This window comes from Mesocricetus auratus, unplaced genomic scaffold (genome assembly GCF_017639785.1).
Source record: "Mesocricetus auratus isolate SY011 unplaced genomic scaffold, BCM_Maur_2.0 Super-Scaffold_100025, whole genome shotgun sequence".
Classification (NCBI taxonomy): Eukaryota; Metazoa; Chordata; class Mammalia; order Rodentia; family Cricetidae; genus Mesocricetus; species Mesocricetus auratus.
Window position 1 is genome coordinate 9,715,897 of NW_024429206.1, and position 16,630 is coordinate 9,732,526.

At 49.9% G+C, this 16,630-nt stretch overlaps 1 long non-coding RNA gene across 1 annotated transcript; it reads left to right on the forward strand.

Moving 5' to 3' along the window:
- Window positions 1-9,063: 9,063 nt before the first annotated feature.
- LOC110342613 lies at window positions 9,064-14,669 on the forward strand. The gene is made up of 2 exons (XR_002384739.1): window positions 9,064-9,161; window positions 13,524-14,669. It is a non-coding gene; the product is annotated as an uncharacterized LOC110342613 (long non-coding RNA).
- The last annotated feature ends 1,961 nt before the right edge of the window (window positions 14,670-16,630 follow it).

Below are 16,630 nucleotides of genomic sequence, written 5' to 3' on the forward strand. Positions count from 1 at the left end.
GCTCCCCCTTCTCAAGAAATATGCATCATTCCCTGCTTTCCATTCCCCTTCAATTAAAAAAAATCAGCTGAAAAATATCTGTTTTCTCTTCTCTACACTGGGAAATGAGAGTGGTTTGAGTTTTTGTTGTTGTTGCTGTTTTGTTTTGTTTTTTCTTTTAAGACAGGGTTTCTCTGTGTAACCCGGGCTGTCCCAGAACTCTCTATGTAGACCAGGCTACCCTCAAACCCAAAGACCTGCCTGTTGCTGGAGTTTTCTGTCCCGCCATGTCCTGCCACCCTTCTCAGCCCCAAATAAACATGTAGAGATGCTATATTAATTATTAAACTGTTGGCCGATGGCTAGGGCTTCTTATTGGCCAGCTATGTCTTATTAACCCATAACTACTAATCTATGTATTTCTACATGGCCTGATCTTACCAGAGAACACTTGGTACATCCTATCCTCCAAGTCTCTACATGGTGTCTCTTTGGGGCCTCTCTCTGCCTACCAAAACCTCCTCATCTTCTAGTCCCACCTATCTTCCTGCCTATATTGACCAAACAATGTTTTATTCATCAACCAATAAGGGAAACATATATACAGAAGGACATTCTCCATCATCACCTGTCTCTGTCTCCTAAGTGCTGGGATTAAAGGAGTGCTCTACCACCACCCAGGGAATTGTTTGGGTTTTTTATTTGTTTGTGGTTTTGGTTTGTTTGGGTTTTTTGTTTGTTTGTTTTTCGAGACAGAGTTTCTCTGTGGCTTTAGAGGCTGTCCTGGAACTAGCTCTTGTAGACCAGGCTGGTCTTGAACTCACAGAGATCCCCCTGCCTCTGCCTCTGGAGTGTTGGGATTAAAGGCATGCATCACCACCAACCGGCATTGTTTGGTTTCTTTAATGATTTATATGTTCTCTTGCCCACAAAAGTCACCCTTTGGGACATTTTGTTTTGAGGACATTGGGGTGAGTGATGAGCATAAAGGGGTGATTATTGTTGTTGTTTGTGTGTGTGTGTGTGTGTTAATGTGTATGTTCATGTTTGCATGTCATATGTGCTTGTGGGGTGCAGGGACAAGAGGACCCTGAAGTTCACTGTTCAATCAGCTAATCAGTGAGCTTCAGGTTCAGTGAGAGGCCATGTCTCAAAAGATGAGGCAGAGAGGGACAGACAAAGACACCTAGCTAGAGTTCTGACATGCACACCACACTGGCTTTAAAGAAGGAATGTTCTGGTGTCTCAATCCAGGGCCTCCTGACTATGAAATGGACTCATGACTGACTGAGGCATCTCCCAGTTCTCGATAGTATTATTTTGAGACAGGGTCTCATGTAGCCCGGGTTGGCCTTTAACTCACTATGTAGTAGATGATAACCTTGAACAGGATGATCTGATCTCCTGCTGCCACCTCCCAAGCCCTGAGGTTACAGGCAGTTTTTGCAGAGGCTGGGTGATAATCTGTGGTTTGTTATAATCTCCCTCCCCCACCCCTGCTCTTTTATTTTTATTTTTGAGATAGGGTCTCATGTAGTCCAAGATGGCCTTAAATTCACCATGTTGCTGAGGATAGCCCTGGCTCCACCTTCCCAGTGCTAGGATTGCAAATACGCACCACCATGCCTGGTTTGTGTAGCGCTGGGGATAGAAGCCAGAGCTTGGGCAGACACTCCACTGAAGAGCGCCCTCCACCTCTGATCCCCCACCCACCCCTTCTCTTCTTTTTTTTTTTTTTTTTTTTTGAGACAGGGTTTCTCTGTGGCTTTGGAGGCTGTCCTGGAACTCGCTCTGTAGACCAGGCTGGCCTCAAACTCACAGAGATCTGCCTGCCTCTGCCTCCCGAGTGCTGGGATTAAAGGCATGTGCCACCAATGCCTGGCCCCCTTCTCTTCTTATAGGAGCTCCAGTTATTAGATTTACTTCTGTCACAGGGTACTAACACTTCAGGGTCAAGCAGGGATCTGGTGATGGAAAGTCACATCTAGGGGTCACCCACCACATTTGGCACAAAACAGGTGCTTGGGGGGCTTTCATGAATATGAGGTGCTTTCTGGAGAGCATGAATTCTGCGAGCGCAGAACCTGAGTGATTAGCCAAGCAACAGCTACTTCCTAGCCTTTTATCATTGCATCATTTAATCCCTCCATTCTGCTAAGGATGACACATCTCATGCCCGCCCAGTAGAGCAGTCAGTGGCAGGGAGGTCAATTCCACAAGGTGGCCCTGGGGGTGAAAATTAGCCTTCCCAGAGGGACAAGGAGGTCCCTTCCATTTAATAGATGCCCCATCTCCACCCAGTGTCCTTCTGCAAGACCATCTGGCTGATGTTTACTCCCAAAGACTTTCCCCTGCTCCCTGCTCAGCTGCCCTGATGAAGTACACTTGGAACCTGGCAGCCAGGTCTTCTGGTACCAGGAGGCGACCCAAGAGGATGGGGAAAGTGAAGAGGGTAGCCACTGAGGGAAGGGCAACTAGCGAAAGGGATTGGCCAGGGTTTCTCACTCATCCGAATGCTTAAGGAGCTGATGCTACCCGCAAGGGTCCCTCCACTCACACTGTAGGGAGGAGGCAGGAAGGAACAAGGCACCATGCACAAACACTTTGCTTTAAGTCAGCTAAGTCTATGATGAACAACTGGTCAACTTTACTTGGTGACATTTGAGGTTTTTTGCCATTCCTTTGGGGCTTGTAATTTTTTATGTGATTTCCAATGGAGGGCAGGAACTATGATATCCTGCTAGCCTATCAGGAACTTACCAGGCTCTTGGGTTCCAGTTTTGGAATGTGGGCAAGACCACTGTTTAAAAACAATCCCAGTTGCCAGTAAGGTTGATGCCAGGTCTGGCAAGCTTGCCTTTACAGACAGCCTACAGGAGATGGCCACATGCTGCCTTGGAATTCATTGAGGTCAAGTACAGGAAGTTTAGGTCATGCATGAGCCAGGAAAAAGACTTTTGCCTCTGCCTAAGGCCACCTGAGCAGCTTGTACCAACCTGGTTAAACAGGACCCAGGCTTGAATCAACATAATTATTATACTTAAGGTGTGTTCATGCACATATCCTCTGCTCCAAAGAGCAGGCCTTGCCCCTCAAAAGCAAAGAACTTGATAAAGCGTTCAACCCACCGCCCTACAGAAAAGGTAGGTGTGTTTGCAGACTCAATATAGAAGTAGTGATGTGAATGATGGAGGAATTAGGTGGTAAATGATGAAGCCTCCAGAAGCTAAAGGAATATTAACCCCAGCTCAAACTGTTTCACTCAATAACTTATGACTAGTCTACATGGTGACATGATGGACATTAGGCAGGCATGGGTTTCCTCCACTGAACACAGTTGGCCCCATTTCCAGCTTACCCTCTATTTGACCTTGACTAAGTTATTGATGGTAGAGGAGCCCAGCTTCTCCTCTAACAAATGGGTGTATTCGCAGGGCCTCCCATTGGCTGGAGGGCAGATGACCTAGCACAGGTTGAGGGTACTAAGTGCATTTGAGCCATGACTAGAAACTTGCTACAGTCTGCAGGGAGAGCCGCTGTTCTGGTTTGCCCAGCGCTGAGTGGTGTAACTCAGGATGTTCAGCACTGAACGGTGGAAGGTCCCAGGCAAATGGGGGAGGGCGAGTGGGCCATCTTCCTGTTGGTACTGAGTAAGAAGAGAAGCCCAGAGGCCTTCCAAGAGGGTGGCACATTCTGAGGTCCTACAGCCTGGCTCCCACAGACTCTGGTGCTAGACAAGGCCCTCCGTTTGTGCATTAGGCTCCTGACTACAGAGAAGGGAGAGCCTCACCTCGCACATGCATTGATGCTCTTTGACAGTGAGTGGGGGGGGAATGAGATCTCTTGCTGAGCACATAGTAGGTATTCCATGAAAAGTTGCTGAATTGAGTTAGGAGATGACTTAATGGGTAAGAGCACTTGCTGTGTAAACCTAAAGGCCTGGGTTCAAATCCCCAGCATTCACATAAAAAGAAAACCAGATGCAGCCTGAAAATCTGTTCATGTTGGAGGTGAGACAGGTGGATCTCTGGGGGGTCTGCTGGCTGACACTGTAGCTCCAGGTTCAGTGATTGTCCTGTCTTGAGAGAATAAGATAAAAAATGTCAGAGCAGGATACCCAGACACACATACAGCATGTGTGCCAACACACACACACACACACACACACACACAAACACTCAATTTAAAAATGAAATAACCGAATAAAGAGCTGCTGAATTGAACTGAAGGCTACAAATTGTAAACATAACCCTCCCCCCCAAGACTGTGGCCTCCCCAGCTTCCTAGTCTTGTCTGACTCCCCTCAACACTCACATAGTGGCCTTAGGCAAACACCTAAGGCTCCCCCTGCCTCAGCTTCCTCACCTGGGAAGGAGATGAGATCCAGCTTGGAGAAGAGCTGTGTGGTTTGCTATTTAATACGTGTCAGGTTCTGGCATAGCTCCTGGTGCAAGAAGGATAAATAATAATTAGCATTACCAAGCGCTTGCCTGTGTGTCTCAGGCATGGCTCACTTAGCCCACCCCACAGCCTTGGGTGGTGGGGAACTTTTTGTCCAGAGTTCACATGGAGGCGTCAGGCACAAGGCACAGGAGGGCTAATAAGTTTGGCTAAAAAGGAGCCCATGTGTGCAGCAACCACTGAGCTGGAAGAATATGCCCCAGTGGATGGCTTTGTTCCTCCCTGAAAGTGGTCTTCAGAAATCGGGCATACTGGCTCATGCCTGTAATCACAGAAATCAGGAGTCTGAGCCACAAAGATCATGAGTTCGAGGCCAGCCTGAGCTACCCAGTGAGGCATTGATTCGGTAAGACAGGCAAGAAAATAGTCTTCGGAAAGGAAAGGAAGTGAGCCTGGATTTCAGAACTGGGGTGTGCCTGGGATGGAAGTTAGGAGGGGAGAGTGTGGCTCACTGTAAGGACTTTTCTGGGCCATAGGAGAAAGGAGGGAGAGGGCCGAGCCATCTTCCCTTTTGAAGTCCCAATGAGAACGTGTCCCTCTGTACCTCCCCGCAACCCTGTCTTCAGTCTAGATCTGCCCATGATTCTCTGACTGTCTCTTAGTTATAGAGACATCTTCTTTGAAGTTCCATGACACACCCCATCAGCTACTCCGGTAGCATAAACTCCAGCATCTCCAATTAAGTCTCCATTATGCAATAAGTTCACTAAGGAAATGAAGCCGTGGTTCCATACGGATGCATGTACTCAGAAGGCATGTTCTGCCAAGCCTTGGCCCGGGGCGCATGGAAAAGACACTGCTGGGCATGGTGGCACATGCAGGCGATCTGAGCACTTGGGAGGTGGAGACAGGAGGATCATGAGTTCAAGGCCAGCCCGGACTTTAAGAAACCCAATCTCAGAAAAGGCAGTTAACTGGGGAGGAAGTAGGTAGCACATGCCCTTAATCCTAGCACTCAGGAGGCAGAGGCAGGAGACTGTCTTGAGTTCAAGGCCAGCCTGGTCTACAAGGCTACATAGCAAGACCTTGTCTCAAAATAAGTAAATAGGAAAAAAAGGAAAGGGGCCTGGAGAGATCTCTCGGTGGTTAAGAGCACTGGCTGCTCTTGCAGAGGACCTGGGTTTCACTCCCAGCACCCACATGGCAGCTCACAGCCATCCATCACTCCAGGAGATCTAATGCCTTCTTCTGAGACCAGGCGTGCACACAGTGCATTTACATACTTGCAGGTTGAACACTCATACACACAAAATAAAGACAAACCTTTACTTAAGAAGGAAGGGAACCGGGCGTTGGTGGTGCACGCCTTTAATCCCAGCACTCGGGAGGCAGAGGCAGGTGGATCTCTGTGAGTTCGAGGCCAGCCTGGTCTACAGAGTGAGTTCCAGGACAGCTTCCAAGACAATACAGAGAAACCCTGTCTCGAAAAACCAAAAAAAAAAAAAAAAGAAGGAAGGAAGGAAAGGGAGAGGAAGACGATCATGGGGACTTTGCTGAACAGAAGTGAGCTTTAAGGCTTTCTGTGGCCAACTCAAGTGAGTCCAGGGCCCTCTCTGACCTTCAGTGTATTCCTCTGTTGAGCAAAATGACACACGGGATGCTGTCAGTCAGCTTCCAGTTGCTATAACAAAACACCTGGATTAGTTACCTTGCAAAGGAAAAGGGTTGGAGTTGAGACATCTGGTTCATGGTCCCATTGCTTTGGGCTTGTGGCAAAACAGCGTGGGAGTAGGTGGTGGGGGGAAATAGGTCACCTATGGCAGGAAGCGAGGAGAGGAGCGGAGACCTAGAGAACCATAATCGTGACCCCATGCTTAAAGGTCCCTCTCTCTCCTAATAGCATCCACCTTTAAAACATGGACCTCTGGGGATCTTAAAAAACAAAAAGCAAGCAAACAAACAAAACACAGGTCCCAGAACTGACTTTAACCAATGTGGCTCACACCAGGCTGGCATCCAAGCCAGGCACGAAGGGTCATCGTCGTGGCCTGAAGGACAAATACTGGCTGTCTTATTCAGTGATTTCAACTTCACAGTCACCTATGGTCCCTTGTGAGGCTCTGAGAAAGCCCCTCCAGACCCTGGCTTCATTAGACCCTGCAAAATCCAGGGTGGGGTGGAGGTGCTCTCACCTCACCTGAGGCTCCTCTGGTCCAGCTTGTAACTGGAAAGGTGACAAAGCCCTTTCTGTATTTTTGTAGGAGACAGAGATTGCCAAGGAGCTCATTAGCCGCCACCCCATCCCCACCCCCTCCCAGCCACAAAGGGAGTGACATTCAGAGGCCATTCCAACAAGTGGCGGGAAAGGAGTTTACGAGTCCTTCTGCACCTCTCTGCATCCCGTGTCCTTTTCTCTGTTTCAGGCTGGACTCTAGTGTTTCCTGCCTTGCCTTCTCTTTCTCCTTGTACTTTCCCTCATGTTAATTATATTAGTTGCCATGGAAACTGTGATGTCATTGGCACGGGAGGGCTCAATGACATCCAAAAGCACAGTTTACAGCGTGGCTAGAAATGTATTCCATGGCTCGCAGCCTTGGGGAGTGTTGGGGGGGGCGGTATGTGGTGATTATATCTTGGGCACCATCTGGGCACACAGGTGGGAAGTGTCAGGGGCAGTGCTAGGTGGTTGCTTCTAGGTTTTCTAGAATCCCCAATCATGGTGGGGGAGCGGGCTTTACCCTTGGAGCATAAGCAGGGCACCTTGGATGCTGTAAAGAATTCTAGCTTGTCTCCTACCAACCCCCCCTGCTTCCTGGTACCACACCCCACCGTTGCCCCAATTTGGAATTCTAAATCCTGCTGCGAGTGGTGCCTCAAAGTAGCTCAGGCAGAGTCGCTGTGCATGCATCCCATGTGCACACGTGAGTACATGCCTAAGGTGCCAGGACCGAACTCCTAGATGATGTAATGAGCAGCCCATGGGGCACATGAGGGCTGGCACACACGTGCACGTGCACACACTTGCTCACCCATCTGGACGTTGTTGGTGAAGATGCTGTGCAGTCACATGTGCGCATTGGTTCACTGTCTTCCTGTGGGCCTGGAAGCTCTCAGTGCTGGTGTGGTGTGTGTTCCTGGACCAGGCAAAGAGTAGGATGAACACCCTCAGAGCTGAGAGCCACTGGATCAGTGGGGCCCCTCCTTCTGCCTGGAGAACCAATGCTGTGTTCTCGTTTCCTGCCATGTCACCTTGAGCAAGCTGAGAACTCTGGAAACATAGTCTGCAAAGACAAGTGGGTCCCAGGGGCCTCCCTCGGTAAGTCTGAAGCCTTTATGACAGAGATCAGCAGGGTGAGGGGCTGTCTGTAGGAGCAGGGCTGGAAGAGCAAGGTAGGAGCCAGTCTGGGACAGTGGGTACCAGTTTGAGACTCAGGGGATGCAACAAAGAGGGTCAGAGAACTAACTCTAAACAGCATCACTAAAATAGACGGCACTAACAGTAAGGAAAGCCCAGGAAGAACTTGGGGTTCTGCTTGCCCAAGGATCTTAAGCAGAAACAGTGGCTGCCTGACCTCTGTTCTGTCTTTCTGGACTTTGATGTTCCTTGTGCTCCCAGGTTAATAATTAAACCCACAAAGATTGTCATTCAACAACTGGGAACCCATGCATGCCCACTGGTCAATTTTGGTCAGGCCTGGGCTATGGCAATAGGAAATGATGACTGATCCTACTGGACTAAGATGAGGTGATGGGAATGGAACCCACCAGATAGAGCGCAGAACTGAGCAGGGAGTCCCTAGGCTTCCTTCAGCCCCTCTCTTTCAGCTTCCCACTCAAGGTAACGGCTCTTCCTGCCTGTACTCCCTGCTTCCATCCAGCCCCACTGCCAAGATCTCATTCTCTTCACTCTGAAGCCATTCACTTTCGATGGAGTTTCTGAACTTGAGATGGGAGGTCATAGGATGACCTGTGTGAGTTAGCTCTCATCCTCCACCATGTGAGTCCTAGGGATTAAACTCAGGTCACCGTATCCCTCAAATCATCTTTCCAGCCCCCGGAAGATTTATGGTGAACCAGATTGTACCAGTGCCTGATGTGAGAAGCAGGCCTAGTGGGAAAGGGGAATGTGGTGTGCCCAGTAGAGAGGACAGATGAGAAAGCATTGGGACAAGAGATGTAGGTACCAAAGAACATGGGCTCCTCATGATGATACAGGGCAACCTGTGGCTTAGCCCTCAGTAGGCTCCGTTGCTCATCATCCACCCCACAGCCACAGATGGTTCTAGGAACCAAACCAACCTTGCATATACAATCACACACTCTTGTGCCCAGAATGCCCTGGGACCACACTGCTGTGACACTAACAGTGCCATGGGGATTTTAGAGACAGAGAGAAAATGAGATGCACAGGGAGTGCCATGGGTGAGGGGGACCTGTTGGAAACTGTCAGTTGAAGATGTGTTATATTCCTTTATGCTTTGGAATATTTGTTTAACGATGCAAAGATGTGTTGCATTCCTTTCTGTTGCATTTGTTTAATTCTGTGAAGCTGTGTTTCTTTGCCTGTTTAAAACACCTGATTGGTCTAATAAAGAGCTGAAGGGCCAAGAGGAGGCAGGAGAGGGATAGGCGGGGCTGGCAGGCAGAGAGAATAAATAAAAGGGGGAAAGAAGAGGGAGGAGTGGAAAAAAGAAGGACAGGAGGATGCAAGGGGCCAGCCACCCTGCCACACAGCCAGCCATGGCGCAAGAAGGCAAGAAAGACATCTAAGATAGAGAAAGGTAAAAGCCCAGAGGTAAAAGATAGATGGGATAGTTTAAAATGAGAAAAGTTGGCTAGAAACAAGCCAAGCTAAGACCGGGCCTTTATAAGTAAGAATAAGTGTCCATGTATTTATTTGGGGGCTGAGTGGTGGGCCCTCAAAGAGTAAAGAGTAAGAAACAACCAACTACAGAGGACAAAGGTGTTTTCCACCATAGTTTTTCCCCAAGGATGAGGCTACCCTCCCCTGGCGGCCCTTCGGCCACATCTGGAGATAATTTGGGTTGTCACAACAAGGCGACTTTGCTGCTAGAATCCAATGGTCAGGGGTCAGCGAGTCAGTGTGCATGGATGACTCTCCACCACAGAGTGGCCCAGCTCAGTCTGGGCTGGAGACTCAAAAAGCCTGGTTTAGATGAGACAAGAAGTTTGGTGCAGGGCATGACACAAGTTGGGAAAAGGAGACAGGTGGGACAGGGGTTCCAGTGTGCTTAAAGACTGGAGGTTCCCCACCCCTCTGTTTGAGGACCCTTCCCTCCCTCTCTGTGGTAAGGCCTGGTGGCCAGGAAGGCCATCCTGCTAGAAGGTCTGCAGGCCCTGGGAAACAGTGACTAGTCATGACCACCTCCTGGGTTTCCTGAGTGCAAACAGATATCCTGCATGGCTGCACATCTGCTATTTAGGGGTCCTACCCTGGGGAACTCAGATTGCTTGGCCATGCAACTTGTGGACACTCAGCCTCTCTGGTATGTCCTCTTGAGTTTAACATGTTCCTGTGCTTCAGTAGCATGAGCCCGGGGAGAGAAAGAGAGACATCAGGGTGCAGGGAACAGTAAGGCAGGGCCTGGGATGGGGTACGGCAGGGAAGGGGGCAACACAGAGACAGTAAGAGATAGATTGAAAATGGTAGAAAAATTAGAGAGGGAGAGGGGTGGAGGAGGAGGAGGAGGAGGAGGAGGAGGAGGAGGAGGAGGAGGAGGAGGAGGAGGAGGAGGAGAGAGAAAAGGGACAGAATGTCCTGTCCAGACAGAGAAAAGGCAGAGCAGGAGAAGGGAGGAAGGGCAGAGAGCAGGGTCAGGGAATCCTCCTTGCCAGCATCCCAGGCTCGGGGAAGCCGAAGTCGGCAGATCTAGTACTTCCTCTGGTCCAGGACCTGCCCGTTTACCCGCATGACTACTGGCATGCCCAGCTCACTGGACAACTGCCAACAGGAAATTCCCAGGACAAAAGCTTTCCACTCAGAGGCTTTTAAAACTTCTATTTATTTAAATATTTTCTTCCGCAAATGAGGAATGAACAAGAGGGAGGAAAAGAAAAACAAAAGAAACCACCTGGTATTTATATATATTAATATACACGTATATATTCTCTCACCCTGGTGGGGCCAGAGAGGTTCTGAACGCGTTGTCTGGTTGGTCCCACTCTCCCCCTGGAAGGATCTGTGACCTCACACGCCAATGATGTCACAACGAGTTGCCATGGGCTTTGCTTTATTATTGTAAACAAAGGGCCTGTTCCTTGGGACACTGGCTGCCTTCACAGGAGTGGGGGAAAGCTCCGGGTGTTGTGTTTTCTTGGGAAGGCAGCTGGTTCGGAAGTCTGAGAAGCTGTGAAAATACTCGTACATACAGTTCCCTCTGCGCCCTGTGGCCTCTGGATGAGCCTCAGGCTGGGAAACAGAGCGATGAGGTCAGGCTTCACCGCCTGACCTCCAGCTCGGACGTGCATTCTCGCTGCTGGGAAGCAGCTTCCCCATCTTCCCTAGCCTGGGCAAACAAGGCTTCCACTCATTCACCAAAAGTGCACTGAACACCCTACTGCGTGCTCAGTGCCAACAAAGCTGGAATAGTAGATGAATGAAAAACGTGGGGTCAGTACCACCCCCTCCAAACCCTACCAGTGCTAGAGCGTGCAGCGTCGTGTGGGCTAAGATCACCGTAGGAAACATGCAGGCTGAGAAGAGGCTCCGTTGGTGATGCGCTTTCCCAGCATGCACTATGTGTGCTGCTGCACATGTGCAATCCCAGCACTTCAGACAGGGATGTGGCAGCATCAGAGATTCCAGGTCATTCCTGGTCACTTTGTGAGTTCAAGGCCAGCCTGGACTACTTGAGACCCTGTCTCAAAAGGAAGAGGAAGAAGAGGAGGGGGGAGCCACTGTGAAGAGTGGAAGGAGAAAGCCACCTCAATAAGCTGCCCGAGAAGGCATCTTGGGAGAAATGACAAGTTAGAAGCAGCTGCGTGACGCCCAGGAGAAGAGGGCAATGACAGAGGCAAAGACAGACACCCCAGGCGGTCACTGTGGTGATGTGTCGATGTGTCATAGTCTGTTTGTTTTTCCTGTAGTTACAACCGAATGCTACAATCTGGGTCACTTGTAAAGAACAGAAGTTTGTTTAACTCCATTCTGGAGGCTGAAAAAATACAAGATGGTGATGTTATGTCTGGTGAGGGTCCTGTGTTGGCCCCAATGTGGCAGAGGTATTATGTGGTGAGGCAGCAACCGCACGGTACAGCTGAAGCAGGAGGAGTTTTCAAATTATATTATTAACATTGGGGCACCTGTGCCACAACAGTGCAGAGGTCAGAGGACAATTCCATGCAGTCTCTCCTTCTCGGTTCACCTTTTTGTTTGTTTCTTTGTTTCTTTTTTCAAGACAGGGTTTCTCTGTGTAACAGTCCTGGCTGCCCTGGCTTTGTAGACCAGGCTGGCCTCGAACTCACTGGGATCTGCCTGCTTCAGCCTCCCAAGTGCTGATACTAAAGGTGTGCACCACCACTGCCCGGCTTCTCTCTTTCCATCTTTAACATGGCTCCTAGAGACGAATTCTGGATGACATGGCAAGTTCCATTTTCCACTCGCCCATCTTGCCAGCCCTGAAGGATATATTTAATATGACCCAAAGCCCAGGGACTATGTCTCAGAGTGGAGGAAGCACCATGACTCCCAAGAGGGAAATTGGGGCGCTAGCCCAGAGAGGAACCAAAACAGAATTCAGCAAGCATTTTGTATGCCAAATACTTTTTGCTTAAACAGCTCCAAACACCAAAGGAGTTAAATAAACATTATTAGTCATACTCTGCCAATGACAAATGGAAGACTCCAAAAGCTGAAGTTAGCCTGCAGGTCACCCCCCACCACACCCCAAGTATCTCACACTTTGGCTCAGCATGAGGCCTTGCTTACCCGCAAGGCAACACAGAAGGGCCATATATTCCACAGCCTGTTAACACAGCCATCCACACACACCACTGTCTAGAACATTCTCTCAGCCAGGAAACTGAAAGTCTGAATCCCTTGAATTGATGGGCAGAGGTAAAGATCAGGGCAGAAGGCAAGAGACTGACTCCAGAGGTCTCACCTTACCTCCAGGACATGTCAAAAGTCCTCTGTCACCTGTAGTGTCCCTACCATCAACTTCCTCAGTAAAGCAATCAGGGTCAAAGGTCTTGAGTCCTAACCATCAGGCTCCGGATATGACCCTAGGGCACCCCTGTACCCGTTACCTCCACATCCCTCTACTGTCCCACCCACCCCCCACCTGGCACATTTCTTTCCTTGTGTTCACCTCTGAAAAGTGCTCTCCCACACCTCAAGACAACAGTTCTCTTTCCCCTTGCCAACCCACCTGGGGCAATTCCTCTTTGCTTTAGTGGGAGGCAGGACGGCACACCGATAGAGCCTAAGCTTTAGAGTTAGACATACCTGTGTCCCCATCCCAACCTTGACATAAGCTGTGCGATGCTCAGCAAGTCACATCCAGTCTCTGAATCTCAATTTCATTCTTGTTCTCCCTCTTCCCTCCTCCTTCCTCCCCCCCCTTTTAAAGGCAGTATCCCAGGCTGCCTTTGAAGTCGCTAGCAGGATAACCTTGAACCCTGACTCTCCTGCCTGCACCTCTTGAATGCTGGGATCACAGGTGTACACTACAATGCCTGGCTTCTCTAGTGCTGGGGATGGAACCCTGGCCTTCGTGCATGCTAGGGGGTGTGCCTTATCAGCTGAACCCCAGCCCTGAACCTTCTTTACCTACACCATCTACCACTGAAAATCTGAAGAGAATCGGTCTCATGGGGCTGGGGGTGGATTGAACAGAGGGGCCACAGTGCCTGATGATTTTGTCTGTTTCGTCCTCTGTAGAACTCCTGGTGCCTAGGATAGGGCTGGGCATGCAGCAGAGCCTCAGTTTATGTGAGTTTATGTCAGTAAAATGCTTAACGCAGAGTCTGGTAGATAAGGAGGAATCCCTAAAGCAGAGGCTGGTGTCTCATCTGCATGTGTGTGTGTGTGTGTGTGTGTGTGTGTGTGTGTATGTTTGCATGTGCCAATCTGTCTCCTCCACCATATCAGAACACAGATTTCAATTTAAAATTCTCTTTAGACACCCAGGACCCATCAGAAGATCCCATCTTCAAGATGTTCAATGGATGGTTTTTCAATAGGACAGTAAATTTATGGGCAAGAAGTGACAAGGGATAATAGGCTTTGACCCAAACACCTAGGAAGATTCGCTGTCATCCTATACTCCTCAAACGTGCACCAGGTACAGCCTTTGATAGTGTCTGCACCACCTGTGGACCAGTAATTGACTCCTGTGCTGGCTTCTTCCCACCTTGGGTCCTGAAGCTGAGCCTGCGACTCCTCCATCTACAGCATCCCATGGGCACTTGGCCTTCACTCACCAAAATTGTGCAATTGGAAGCCACTGCCTACAGCACTCCCGTTGAGCCTTTGTACTGCCAAACTCCAGCTACTGAGTCCTAAAGCCCAGCCTGGAGTTCTCTCAGCCTGGCCACCCGGATGACCTCCTAACTGCTGTGGTGGCAGAGAACAAAGGAATTTATTCCGGTTCTGCATCAAAGCGCCAAGGTGTGAGGTTGGTCCTAGATGGCTTCTTGCATCCCTGATGGCTGCTGTGCCTCTCTAAGTCATCTATTCCCTGGGGCCATCTCAGCCTTCAACTCTATTGTCTCCCACGGATTCAGAGCACCCCAAATCCACAATGATTTTGATTTTACTGATGTTGGAAGAAGCTGGGAAGTACAGATGCTTTATGTGTCCACACACAGGCAAAAGGCAAACCAGTTCCCTGCTGCTCACCAGGACTCGACCCTAGTGACCTGTCATCCTGCTTCCTAACTAATATCAGTACCCTGGGTGGTCAATGTCAACATGTGGGATTTTATGTGTATGAATGCACGCCTGCATGCATGTACAGTGTGGTGCCTGCAGAGGTCAGAAGAGGGTGTGGATCCCTTGAGCATCATGGGGATGGTGGGAACTGAATCTGGGTCCTCTGCAAGGATGCCATGAGCCCCAATATGTGGATTTTGGAGGCCACGGCAACCAAACATGAAGACAAACTCTTGTTTGTCTCTTTTCTGTGGTGATAGGCTGAGATCATCTTTGTGTGAGCTGTTTCTCTTCAGGACTGGATCAATCTTGTATAGATGTGGGTGGCCTTGGATTTACAGAGTTCTGTTTACCTCTTATTCCTGAGTCCTAGGATTAAAGGTGTGTACCACCACCTCCTAGCTTCTGGCTGCTGGGATTGAAGGTGTGCGCCATCAGTGCCTGATCTCTATAGCTTGAGGCTGACTTTGCTTTCTGAATCCTCAGGCAAGGTTTAATAAATCATAAATAATATGTCACCACACTCTTCTGTCTCTCTGCACCTTCATGCTCCTTGACCGATTTAACCAACACTGCCCAGCCTTGTCACTGTGACAGGGGTCTCCTTTGCTTTTTCACACTTGCCTTGTTTCCTCCCCTGTTCTCTTCTTGCTCTGACACCCCACCCCCGCCGCTCAGGGTCTTGCCACCATGGTACCCTTCCCTGATCACCCTGTCATCTCAGCTTCAGCATCCTGCACAGGAAAGACGGCATGCTATGGCACAGCCACTCCGGTGGTACCAGCCCTGGGGCCTGAACTGAGCATGTCTGGCTGCGCAGGAGCAGTTATAGGAGGTCCATGCGAGTGGAAACGCCAACGGGGCAGAAGGGGAGGCTTCTACTGTGACTCTGAGCTGCCTACCTGAGAGGAATGGATGGGCAGGCCACCTTGGGCTGGGCTCAGAACAGCTAGGCAGGTGGAAGAGGATGGGCACACAGTAGCAGAAGTCATAGGTATAAAGGCACGTTGGGGGCCAGGGTGGGACTCAGTGGCGATCATATGATTAGCATGTAAAGTCCTGGGTTCTACCTATAGAATAAGAAGGGAGGGAGGGAGGCAGGCAGGCAGGGAGGGAGGGAGGGAGAGATGGAGGGAAAGGAAAAAGAAAAGTCTTGGCTCTGGAGAGATACCCAAGTGGTGCAAAGGACCCAGGTTCAGTTCCCAGCACCCTGTCTGGAACTCCAATTCTAGGGGATCTGATGCCCTCTTCTGCAGCAGGCACACATGTGGTGGGCACACATACACAGAGACAAATAATCATGCAAATAATCTTCTTTTAAAAAGCCCCCAAGTGGAAATAACCCACACATCCAAGGACGGACAGTGAACTACACAAGGTGTGGCCAGTTGGTAAGGTGGAAGGTGACTCAGCAGCGGACAGGAACAAAGCACTGATGCACGAGCAACAGACGCCATGTGCCAGACACGTCACACTAAGAGAAATAACCACACACAAAAAACAATTTATGCCAGGCGTTGGTGGCATGGGCCTTTAGTCCCAGCACTCGGTAGGCAGAGCAGGCAGATCTCAGTGAGTTTGAGGCCAGCCTGGGCTACAAAGTGAGTTTCAGGACAGCCAGGACTGTTACATAAAGAAACCTTGTCTAGAAACAAACAGGCCTCTTCTGCAGGGCTGAGGGCCCATCCTAGAGGACCATTCTGCATCTGGGTCCAGACCCCCTTGCTGGGGCTCACTCGACCTGGCAGAGCTACTCTGAGAGCTGAACTTCTTTGTTCTGGACACTCTACCTCCCAGCTTCATTTCTCAGACAGGAATGTTAAGTTCGGCCTCAGAAGAGGTCTCCAGAAAGCCAGGAGTACCGGCTGCTCACATGCCTTTCTCCAATGCCAAATCCCTGGTGTTGCCCAGCCCAGCCCCTTGCTCGGAAACACCCATCTCTAACACCCGAACTCCATGTCTTCAGAGGTGTCTTGAGTGACTCCAATGTTCCCCTGGGGTATCTCCACTAGCCACAACCAACCCCCAGCCTTTTGTTGGACAAAGATATGAGGCATCCCTGATGAGCGCTGGCAATGATGCCTTCAGGCAAGAGGGCTCCTCAGTGCCCCTGCCTCTCATCCCGGGCTTTGTGTCTTTGGGACCGGAATCCACAGCTTCAACAGTGCAGGAAGAGGGGTCACAGAGGCCTGGGCAAAGTGCTTCCAGCCATCTCTCTGACTGGATTTTTCCTGTCAGTCTCCATGGAAAAGCCATCTGTAGACCTTTGTTCTGTAACATCCCAACTTCGGAGTCACCAGAGGGAGCTTGTGGTGGTGGACTGAATTAAGTGGTCCCTTTCCAGATGCCAGGCTC